Source organism: Pinus tabuliformis, chromosome 3_2 (assembly GCF_031772625.1).
Source record: "Pinus tabuliformis cultivar Carrire ecotype Pingquan chromosome 3_2, CPIR1, whole genome shotgun sequence".
Lineage (NCBI taxonomy): Eukaryota > Viridiplantae > Streptophyta > Pinopsida > Pinales > Pinaceae > Pinus > Pinus tabuliformis.
The window spans coordinates 1,162,901,195-1,162,914,171 of NC_142302.1; positions in this window are offsets into that span (position 1 = coordinate 1,162,901,195).

The following is a 12,977-nucleotide window of genomic DNA, read 5'->3' on the forward strand; positions in this document are numbered from 1 at the left end:
ATAAGGAGTACGAGGTGGAGAAAAACTTGACCCTGAGTTGTCCAAATAATTAGTTAACGAAAGATACCAAGTAGTACTTCTAGGTGGACTGTAAAAAATGGATTCATGCTCCCTTAGATCAATAGTAGGTTGATCTTCAGGGATAGGGATGCCTATTTCTTCTTCTGGAGCAAGTTCTTCAATAGCTATCAAACCAGAAGGAAGATTTTCGGTGATGACTCTTTCTACCCTAGGTGAATCAGGAACACTAGAAGTTGGAGTATCAGGTTCAGATATCTCAGGTTCTTCGCCTATATCACTAGTAGATGAAAAACTACCAGCAAGCTCAGAAACTGCAATAGTTTCAGGATTATAACCTGTTTCTAGACTTTGGTAATCAGGATGAACTACCAACGAAGACTCTCCTTCTTCAGGTGAACCTACTTTACTGCCACTAGGAGTTACAAGGACCTTCAAACCTTCGTAATGACCCGGGACGTCTTCAGGAGGTTGGCCCCGAAGTCTACGGGACTTCCTCAACAAATCGGCCACGGTTGCAATCTCAGGAGACTGGCCCCGAAGTCTACGGGACTGTCTCGATAATTCAGCCACAGTTAAAAAACTTTTAACTACTGCACACGCAAACAAAGTAAAATCTCAAAGCAAATCGCCTAAAGTCTCTAATCTAACAAATTCGAATCACACGCCTAAAGAATCTAGGGCGTCAAAGCAAACACAAACAGTAACCTTCCGGACCGAAAGCACTAGTTTGTGATGAAGCCCAACATCGCCGAATTCAGTACAGAAGTGGCGGGTGGAACAGTTACCCCGGCAACCTACTTAATGAATAGACCGGCACAAGTTCCTCCACTTTAACCGTCTCGAGTGAAGTGAACCCCGTGGAAAATCCAAGTGAGTCTAGCCGACGTCTGCTCCAGGTACAGTGGGATCTTCCCTCCACCGTCACCTCAGGTAGAATCCTAAAGATAATGGTCACTAAGGTTACCAACAGCAACAAATATACCTGGGGGAACATTCTACGACCCGATAGCACGCAAGGGTAGAGTAACAAGCTCAATCCCCTTGTCGGCTCCTTGAAAACAATCCAAGGTTTACCGACAAGTGACCCCAGGCTCCTCGACAATAATCCGAGGTTTACCGTTTGTAGTACGTGCATATATGGCGTCTTTCCCAATGAAGGAGGATTGATCCCCTCACTGGTTCGGACACGGTCTCGTGGTTCTCCTTTAAGAGGAGCTTTCCCAGAGTACAAATGAAACAGTTGGATTTATCCTACCACAAGATAAGCTACTTGTTTGGTTTTACTGTCTTGGAGAGTTAATTACTCTCCTACTCCAAGACACTAGCCTGATCTATATTGGTGTTTCAGAGCCCTAGTAAATAAAAAGTTACTAAGTTGATTTTACTTTAAGCGTTAATTTTTATGGCTTTTCTTTAGGACAAAAGGTAGCGGAGATGAAACTGATGGTGTGTAGACTTGACTCAAATCCACTAAAAAGATGCACCTAGGATGATTTATACTAATTTTCTTTTTCAATGAATTCCCTAGCTAAGAGAGTTGGAGAATGCAAAATTGATATAAAGACAACTTTCTTGGCAATGAAAATCAAAGAAACAATCTCTTTATCTTTTCCAAAGCATACAACACATGACCACTAATTATTTCACGAAAATTCCTTTTCTTTTCAAAGACTCAAATGCTACTAAAACAAACTTTTCTTCAAAAGAGATTTTTTGGATTTTTTCTTTATATTAACAAAGCATATAAAAATCAAAAATCAAATTTTAAAAATCTATGACAATCAAATCAATTTTACCTAAAAGCAAATCTAAGAGAAAATCACCTAAAAGCAAATCTAATGAGGCCAAAGCCTACAAAGTATGATTCCAGGATGTTTTACTCAGTCATGATTTAACCAAGGACTAGTTAATGCAGAATCATAAACTAGTCAAAAACAAAAATCAAAATCTTTTGTTCTTTTTCTTAAGAATGAAATTCACAGTTTAATCAACAAACTTTTTCGAGATTCCGCAAAGAGACAACACAAAGGTAGGTTTCTCACAAAGGTGGATTCTATGAAAGGTCCGACTCCTAAGAAGACTGAAAAGACCAGGGATATCCAAGGTTTTACAACTTCTAAAGCCAAAGTCACTACAGGACCAATGCAAAAATCAAACCCTAGGGCTAGAACCTCTATGAATTTCACTAAAACTCTTGACACTGATGAAACAAGTTTAGATGAAGACTTCTGGCAGGTAACCAGTGGATCTGGGTAGCAAAAACAAATTATAAACAAAATCTAAGAGGCAAAAAGGAAAAAATTGAAATTTTCTCAACTTTGACAGGGTACGCAGGCAACCTGTTTGCACAGGTGCATGTACGCTCTGTGTACAAAGCTGTAGTGCGTATAGGTATGCACTGTGCTTAACGCAGAGGCTGCGTACTTCTAGCAAAACCAAGAAAAACTAAAATCTAACTTAACCCTAAGCTATTCCACCCAAATGCACAGTCAAACAGCCAAAAACCAGAAAGAAAACGACTTTTCTCAAATCAAAGTTTCACACAAAGGAGAAATCATTCAAATCATGGAGTTCCCCAATGGAGTCGCCATTTTGTCATGCGGAAAGAGTCAATTTTGCGGACAAAACCGACCTCCCTAGAAGCTAAGGCTTTCTAGTGACAAACAAGACAATTAAACACTATCTTTCCCTAAACATGCATTTAGAATACAAGTAGTCAGGTGTTTAAAACATACCTTTAGTCCCACGCTGTTTGTAGCAGTCCAGCCTCTCCGATCTAGATGAGCTCCTCCTTCTCTTCGAAACCTGCATTCACTAACAAGCAAACGATTACATAGCACCTGAATAACTCATAAAATAAAACATATTCATCATAAAGACTAAGGAGTATATGAAACAAATTATGTATAACAACTTGTTGAGAAAAATGAGCTTAATTGTATTAAGTGGAAACAAAAGAAACCATTACAACCAGTGCCTTGGTGTTGTGCAGGTCCCTCCCAGGGTCCAGCAAGAGTTCTCCTTTACTTTGATCAGCTCACCCACTTCCAAATGAAGCTAAGAAAGGACGAGAATCTCTCCTCTCAAGCTCTATAAGGGAGTCCTAATTTCAGCAGCATCTACCCTTAGGAATGTTCAGCTTTCAACCTCCCCTCCCTCTGGCTCAATGCCTGTATTTATAGTGCTTTGGAGGAAGTTAATCAAGTCCACCATGAATGGGATAAGCCCCTCTTTCAATGGGATAGCTCCCCTCTCCATGGGATAAGTCCCTCTTTCATTGGGATGCATGAACCATCTGGAGGCGCTCAATCCACGTCAAACCATCTTCTAGAATGCTCTAGAAATGACCACAAGTAACTTTTTTGAAGTGAAACTTGCGCCTTTTGACCTTTACAGGAGTACGCACCCACCCCTTTACAGACAGAGTGTACAAGTACGCAGGTTTTATGAACTGGAGGTGCGTACACGCAGGTAAGGTTAAGAGAAACTGCGTAACCAGAGTTAATTGACTTTTTAAGGACTTTCTCTCTTTCTTGGAGTTTGACATGAGGAGCAGAGGTGTAAGACTTGCCAAGGAGGACAGTATGACTATTGACGGAGCCATACTGACTGCAAATAGTCATGATGACAAATTTTAGTGTAAAAACAGCATTTGGGAGTTTTTGATGTTCCTTTTCAAAAGGAACAACATTTGTGAGTTTTTGCTGTTCCTTTTTAAAAGGAACAACATTTGTGATTATCTGCTGTTCCTTTTCAAAGGGGACAACATTCATGGTCTTCGGCTGTTCCTTCTAAAGGAATGGCATCTTAATTATTTATTTTGCATGGATTCTTCTCTGCTGTTCCTTTTTCAAAAGGAGCATCATTGCCATATTTTTGCTCTCTGTGATGATTTATATTGAGGATGCTTTTCGCCCATGTTCTCTCCAGTCTTAAAGATATAGCTATGAACTTATGCAATGAACATAAATCACGACATACCAAAGTCAGCAGATCATAGATCGCTATCTTTATAGGGCCTAGTATTGATAAGAGGACAAGAGGAGGGACATACTTACCTCTCATCTCCGTTGTCATTGACTTATTCCCATTGTTTTGGTTGGTTATCTTTATCATGGCGATTTCCCTAAAAATTTTCTTTGATTATTACTTAGGGATAAGAGCAGAGGATTTATATCTTCCTGTTGGGATGATAAGACTTCTTCCACCATTCCCACTCTTAAGGAGTGCTGAACCACCCTTATGTGTAAATAAATAAGAAAAAGTGCTTTGCAAAAAGAAAAAATGAATATGGATTATTAATTGTCAAATGCAGGATAGGGGGTCTCATCAAGAGCTAGCCTACCATGATCATCAGGATGGAAGCGAAGTGGCATTCCCAGTATGGCCACCACACCAGGGATATGGTCTAAAAGGTACACTAAATAAACAGACCTTGGAACAGGAGGTCTCATCACGAGCCGGCCTGTCCACGTTTCGCACCTTCCTTGTGAATGGCATTATGGCTACCTGGTTACCAAGCCAGCATAATGGCCTGCATTTTGACAAAATAATTTTCAAAATATACATAAAGGATCATGGTTTTGGGGGTGCAATAAACAACTCTGCCAAGGTTATGAACACCTGTCGGCAGCAGAGCTCTGTTAATGGTATCGAAGTCGTAATGGTTACACCAACATGGATAATATTAATACTTCTTTGTCTCTTCTATCCTATGAATAATTCATATTTTATTCCCCGATGAATATATTGCATGAACACTCATTACCACCAATCATGGCAAAGGAACTGACAATGACCTCTGGAGATTTCGTACGATTGACAGACGTCCCATCCCCCGACCTCGCATCATATCACGCAGGCTCTTATGTAAAACACGATCCACCTTTTTGCCTCGATTTCGGTATTTTGTTGTCCATCTAAAACATGGCATAATTTTATATGCTATTCCTTTATGACTTGGTTACACAATGGGTGTTGCTCCTCTATTTGACGGCTGGGGCAGCCTATCACATCGCGGGGGGGAAGGTAATCTCATTACTCCACGAGTTACGTGTCAGCACACCACTCGGAGAAGATAGTGTACGAAGGTATGGCATGGTTTAACGGTATGATAATTCTATTTTACGCAAAGTTGCCATATACAATCCATTATGTTGCATACTCTATTTTTTTCTTGCGACGATCACCCTCTCTGCGTTTCAAAATAGCACAGGCAGTTGCTGTTCCATTGGAAATTCTTAGTGGAACCATGGGAGGAAAGGCAATCCGAAGCGAACCTCAGGAGTTGACAGTCTCCGCTGCTGCCCGGGAGATCCTGGAAAAGGTAGGATGGCTGAATTATTTCAGTCGCCTACAAGAATCAAACGAAATAGTGGCATTGCAATTTCTGCAAAACTTGCAGGAGGACTACTCCATAGTAAGAGAAAGGTGGATAGTGGTCACTGATGATGTAATTGCAGAAGTCTTAGGACTACCAGCCGCCGAACCTGTATGGACGCTGAGGAAAGAAAGATTACAAAAGATTATGGAGATTTTCCAGGATGAAGGCCAAAGCTTGACAGTTAAGGGGAAGGGAGTTCTGCCAGCAACATTAGGAGAACCCTGGACTGAACTAGCAAAGATAGTGCAGAGCTACATCACTTGCGAAGGAAGGAAAGACGTGGTAAGACCACGTCATCTTAAACTCTTAGCTGTTTTGAAAGAAAAATGTTCTGTAAATCTGCCTGCACTTTTAAATTCATTATTGCATGATGTGGCCCGAAGCCTGAAAAAGGCACAACACGTAGAAACAGTTGTTAGCCACCATGGATTGATTCGATTGATAGTGAGCCATAGTCTCACTCAACAGCAGAGCAGCTGGGAGGAGCTCATTGCATCGATCGAGGGGGGATTGGTTGCACCATGCCCGAAACCTAAACATTCTTCTAGCACACCGGAACGATCAGAGAAATGCAGAGAACTGGCAACAGAAAAACATGTTGCTCCAAAACGTAAACATTCTTCAAGTACACCAGAACGACTAGAAAAACGCAGAGAATTGGTAGCAGAAAAACCTGTTGCTAGTACACCTGAAAAACCTGAGAGACCAAGAAAATCAGCCCGGCTAGCTCGAATACGAGGAAGGTTGGAAAATATTCGGGAGAGCACAAGCCAGCCAATAGAGATTACAGACGAACCTCCAGAACCAGAAGGAGGACCTTCCGAAGAAAATGCTGGACAATCTGGGGGCGAGGCTGAGCAAGCCGGAGAAGGAGTCGAGGAGGGAGACGTGCACTCCGAAACAGAAACAGAAGCTGAACACTCCAAGGCAGTCACTGAGCAGGACGATCAGGAGGAGGAAGTAGTACATCCAAAGAGCAGCCCGTTGCGAGACCCTGTGGGCGAAGATGAATTGGCCGCAATCCTGGCCAATATGGGGGAGTATGGCCAACCCTCCAGCCCAGCAGGTCCTCCCGATGGACCTCCAGAGGAAGACATACCTGAGAAATCACATGCAGAAAAGGCAGGAGAAGAAAACCCGCCCGTTCATGAGGAAGAAATAAGAGTCACCAATCGGGAACAATCTGTTCCCAAGATACCAGAAGAAATTCTAGACGGAGTAGGAGCAGATTTAAGAACCAGTCATAAGCCCTCTGCCGAGGTAAGGGAAATCAAGAAATTAAGGAGGAAACAACAGAGGCTGCTGAACACTATAGCCCAGCTCCGACAGCAAATTCGGATTCTGAAAGCCAATCTGAGGATACAAAGGACCACAAGGAAAAGAAAAAGGGCCACTGCAGCAAAATCCCGTAGAACAAGAAGACGAAGGACTTATAGTCGCCCTGTTGGTCAAAACCCTGCTGGAAGACCTACTGCTGTTCCAAATGACGTTGAGGAACAGACTGCTGTTCCAATTGTCACTGAAGAACAGACTGCTGTTCCAAATGACATTGAGGAATAGACTGCTGTTCCAATTGACACTGAAGAACGGACTGCCGTTCCAATTGAGGCAGAGGGATAGGATGATGTTCCATTAACAGGGGAACCACAACAACCTTTCATTCGTGTTAAGAAAGAAAAGGAGAATAAGGAGATCCAAACAGAGGCACCACCCTCAGGGGTAATTCGGGTTCTGAACTCCAAACAGTATAACAAAAAGGTTCAGGTAAAACTCCCGACCTCTACGGCTCTATGGAAAAAGGATCCGAAAACAAGAACCTTGCACAAGATGATGAAGCAAGCTCAGCAAGAAGCTGAACAGCTGAGAGAACAAACAATCCCCTGGGAGAAATATGAAGAGTTACAACAGCAACTTCGGGATATTAGTCAGTCCGAGAGCCAGGCCTTCGAAGGCTGGAAAAAGGAGCAAGAAAAGGTTTCCAAGGTAACTCATCGATTAGATATTGTTGTTAGGCAGATGGACACTGTGTGTTCTTTGTATAATGATGTTCTGGCCTGTAGGGCCCCTGCTAAAAACTATGCTTTATTTTTGCTTGAACGATATTTACGATTAAAGATAAAAGCTGTCAGGGCAGGTGCCCCTATACAAATCAATACTGTTAATGATTTCATAGATTGTTGCAAGCATTATGGAATTAAGGTTCAAAGATTATTGTGTGAATTTTACTTGCTTAACCTCGTGCTAGACCAGCAAACTAATTTAAACCCTGGCCCTTTTGTTGGGGACATACAATTGCAAGCCTTCGTTTCATTCAGGGTTAATCAGCTAAAATGGCTCAGGGCTTATAACACTTTTCAGAGACAAGAAAATAGCCTAGAATTGTGGGTGAGAGCCGAGCCTAGAGACCCAGTGCTGTTATGGAGAGCACATAGGAACCTTATGAGAACCCCGAGTGTTATGGAGACATTAGGACCCATGCACGAGGACCTAATCCGACACAGTCTGGAATATTTTCTGACCATTAAAGACCTCGCCATCGATGCTGCAAAATTCCGATACCGGATATCTAACCCAAACATCCAGCTCAGGGAACCGTTCAAATATGAAAATTTTGAGCTGGCTGCCAGCCGATTGAACCTTTATGGCGAGCGTATTTTGCAAGCAGGGCCATCTTGGTTAGGGTATCTATTTCGTAGTCCAACCATTTGGCACCCTGCACCCGGATATTAGGCCTTGTATGAAATGCCTCAAGGTCAAACAAATCAGTTCTTTGATGATCTAGTTGCTCATCACGGTTGTAGGCCTCCACACGAGGTTCCCTCTCCAGCCTATTCTCTTACCGCCTTGCATGTCAATTATAATGTTTTCATGAGGGCATGAAACATGGTAAGCAGGGGTGTGTGTGGAGCACTGGAAAGGTATGTTTTTGACAAACAATTTAGTGACTTTTCAGTAACTATTGTAACCCTTTCTGCATTATGAACTCAAAGAAATAAAGAATTTTAATAGAATGTGTGAGAATTAGTATGGAAAGCTTAATCGCTGATAATTGTCATTTTTCTATGCAGGAAAAGGTGGAAACAAAGAGCTGCCATTCAAAAGGGAAAGACAAAGGAGGAATAACTGCTGTCCCTCTAGAAGGGAACCGGATGCAAACGAGATCGAACAGATCGAAGCAGAACGACCCAGGAAAGAAAGAAGGGTTACCAATTCGGTGGAATAGGGAAAGAAAAGTAAAGGATTAACGGCTTGGCGAATCCCTCAGGATCTTTGATCCTGAGGGATCGCTGTTTTGCTTATTTTTGTTTCCTAGATACCTCCGCCATTACTTTTATAAAAAGGAACAACATCATTAAGCAAAGGGACTTTTATGTAATTTTAAGTTTCATACTAAACTTTGATCATCGACTCTCACTGAGACTTGGCTTGCTGTACGTTTGTTGATGTATTAATATAAAAGACTTGGTGTTTATTTCATCTCTGCGTCTAGAGTAATCTAAGGCGGTGTACCGTTGGAAGCTAAGGGCCTGGCTCCAAAGGACACTTGCTTTTGTATCATTATAATTTGATTTCTGCGTGGTTTGTTTATCTTTATTGCTTGGTAATCTGACATGCTTTTCATATGCTATTCCATGCTCTGTTACGATTAATTCATTAATGGTTTTTTTCAAGAGATTTATGTAGTGACTCTGTATTGTATGAGTGAATCTTTTCAGAATTGATTGCATGTTATCAGTCTAAGCCAACTATTTCTCTTACAGAGAATTTGTATTGAATATTACTGTTATTGGATTCATTTGAAATCCCAATTATTGGAATCCGGAAGTAATGTTATTCTATTTGGAAACATAGTCATATTCTCTTTAATCATCAGATTGCTATATTAGCGTGTTGTGTATATATGGTTGATGCTTGCTGTTCCATAATTCATCTGTGAGTGCTGTTCCATAAAGTATATTCCATCGAATTTGCCTTAAGAGAGAAGACTGCTATTTTATTGCAGAATGTGAGTTTGGTTCAATAGAGCAAGTTTAGTTCTAACTCGCGAGACTTAGTTTATTTGATTGCTGTTCCATTTACTGCTGTTCCATTTCAGATTTACTGTTCCATTTCCTATTTGCTGTTCCATTTTACTTTCTGTCGTTCCATTTACTTGCAATTGCTGCTTTGGTGTGAGAGAAGGTCTAAGGTTGTAGTGAGCCTCAGCATTCACTGCCTAGCTCCCAGACCTATGGTCCATGCTCTAATTTCCTTTCCATCAGTTTCTAGAGGGATGGGTTATCGCTTCCGCACCCTTGACTGATAAGCTGCCTTGTGTGATTTTATTCCTTTAAAGTAATTTAGTCATAGTTTAGCATCAGTTTACTCTTGTATTTTCTGAACGCTGTACTACTAAGCATTACTCTGACGAATAGCCTCGGATTGAGATACTCTTTGCAATAACAAAGCATTCCCGGATTGACTTATTAATGTGGAATAACTAGAGGTGAAAGAGACCCTTGTTACAGCTCTACAGACCCGTTAACATCCTCTGAAAGAGGTGAAGTCTTATCGAATCATCATTTAGGGTGTTTGATGAACACCATAGATGAAAGGTCATCACGTGATTCGATGGATCTTCACCCGGATTTCCATTAAATTTAGGAATATCTGATGGAAGTTTATGCGGAATCGCTGGCAACCAAGGGGCGTAAGCAATTGGATCGTTTGTTAACCGATTTAAATCAGGTAACTCTAAGGTTGCCACGAAGGGTAACTGTTGATTCAGGTTAGGTGAAGCATACCTAGGATAAGATGGAATCACTTGAGCAGTTGGTCTTTGCATATCGGCATAATGCATTTGATGCTGGTATGTTTGGTAAGGTTGGTGGGCTTGACCATTGTAAAATGGTTGGTTTTGACCGTTTTGAATGTACGGCTGTCCACTGTTCGCAAAGATTTGCTGCTCAGAACCTTGGTATACTTGTTGGAATTGCGGTTGTTGGTATTGCACCAGCCATGGTTGTGAAGCCATGTGTTGTTGTGTGATACTAACCGTTTGACCAAGGTGAGGGGTAATTGTACCCGTCTGGACCTGTGTCGCCCCACTAGTCGGCAATTGTGGTTGAGTCGCAGGGTCAAGGGGCTGTTGCATTACAACCTGAGAAACCTGAGGTTGGCATACAACAGGCAGTGCTTGAACTTGCGACACCGTCACAATAGCTGGCGTAGTCCGGATGTTTGACATAGGTACGCATTGTTGCATCGAATACACAACTCTTGGTTGTTGAGGTAGTATAGGTACCCAACCACTTGAGGTAATTCCAGTATAACCTGAATGATGTTGTGAACTCCCGTATGGATATCCTCCTGGAGGGGATAATGAAAGGGTATACTGCCCCCCATACGGTGGTAATCCAGAACTCAAGGGAATTGTTTGCCCTTGGGGACCGGACTGCCCAAATTGACCTCCAAATGGATCAATTTTTTGAGACTCAACATAAGAGTTTCCGGATATTATTCCGGATGAACAAACAGGAACGAACCAGACTATCAAAATAGCCCTTGAGTGGGCTCCTTCTAGCAGTTGAGAGCTAGTCGGGACAGATGGTATGCCGATGAACATTGTCGGAGTGATAGCAGGGAGTTCTGCCGTCGCTGTGTGAAATGACACAGTCCTAGATGTTGACGGTTGTTCAAACATTTTTAGTCTATCCAAAAGATTACCTAGCGATTCTACAGGAGCTTCCGCTGGTGGTAGACTAACTTCTGATGTCGAAGGATATAGAGTGATCCCGACTCCAAAGTGCGTTGGAGTACTCGTTTGAGGATCTTCTATAATTTCTTCTATTGCAATCAGACCAGGTGGAAGGGGAAGACTGTCAGGTCCGTAAAATATTTCTGGTGTCGAAGAAGGTGTGAAATCGGTAGCGACAGATGCTTGAAGAGTAAGACTCTCCGAACCGGTTGTAGATGGAACTGGTTCGGTAACACAAGTGTTTATTCTCAAACTAGGATCAGTATCACTGTCCTTCTGTGGCCACTGAACTTCTTCTGTACAGGCAGGGATTCCAGAAATGTTTGGAGTAACCAGAGTCTTTGATGTCGTTGGAACACTTGTTCTAACTTTGATAGGAGATTTGGAACCGGTTAAACGAGTTCGCTTTGTCCGTACTGGTTTCAATTCCGGAGACAAAGACGGTTGACTCATAAGCCTCCGCGAACGACGGGGTTTCAATTGACTTTCTTCCACGATTGCGGATTACTCGATCAACTAAAATAAAGGGAAGGTATGTTTCCGAATTAAATGAATTTTAGATGCTTTTGACACAACTTGTTTTTTTAGTTTTTAAGAGTCGAGAAAAAACAAAAGATGACTCTAGTCTCCTTCGATTTTTAATGAGCCTAAAGTGACAAGTGCTCATATGGAACTTTTCCGTTAAGGAGTCTGAAAAGGAATGAAAGGGACTGCTCTGGAGGTCTAGGTAGAGGGAGTACCAAACCAATCACAAAACTGCAGAATACTTTTTACGGTACGACAGTCAATCTTCCCGAATGCTGTGTTCAGTGCATTGCGATCAGTAGGGTGGCCGACACGGCTTCCTATGGATAAAGGATTTAAGCCTATAGGGGTCTCCCAAAATATACTCGATGGTACGTGGGAGCACAAGTCCACACTGGCACTTATCGTCTCAAAGTGGAGGAATCACCCAACCATCAGTGAAGACAACAGTTACCAGGCTTTACGACGCTGGAATACGTGTCTAGCCTAGACCTCTAAATGTTGTGCAGTTCCAAAGCGTTGTTAGATTCATTGAATTTATTTTAAGTTGATCTTTCTTATGAAGTTTGCCTTTTGGGTTCACCACGAGATGTAGATGTAATTCCTAAAATGCAATCTAAAGATGATAAACAAACTTTTATCTCTTTTCAGCAATGAAAATCCTAGCTACTAGGGGAAAAGAAAGACACAATCTTTTCACAAAGAGCAAAGAGCACACTGTAAATGCACTTTCCTAAATCAAGCCAAATAGACTGTCTATATGCAAATGAACATGCATGTATTTTTTTTCACTTTCTTAGTATTGATGCTAAAAAGAAAGTTGATGTACAAATCTGAATTTGCTTTCAAGCGACAAACACAAACAAGCTTCTTTTCGAAATCAAAATTGTAGAGATGATTACGACACTTTATGATTTTGAAATAAATACTCGTTTTGACACTAGAAAGTCACAAATTCAAAGAAAAAGCAATAGTAAAAGTATAATCGACCATCAACAGCAAATAAACTTTCTCCTATGATCGAAATCGACACTTGCGACAGATCTAAATCAAAGGACGACAGTACGACTATTATACTTTTGCAATGGAAAACTGTAAACGACTCAACAAACACACAAAAACATCTACAGTTCTTTTGTACAAATGAGGTGGAATATCAGTAAGGAAAAGGGGTTTGAAACAGTCATATACTGATCACAGGCTGCAAAATTCAGAGACAAAACTAGAAAGAATGAAGCACAAGAACCTCAGCTGCACAGGGCTAGGCTGATCAGCGCACCTGTAACACAGAGAAACTGCATTGCAGCGCAG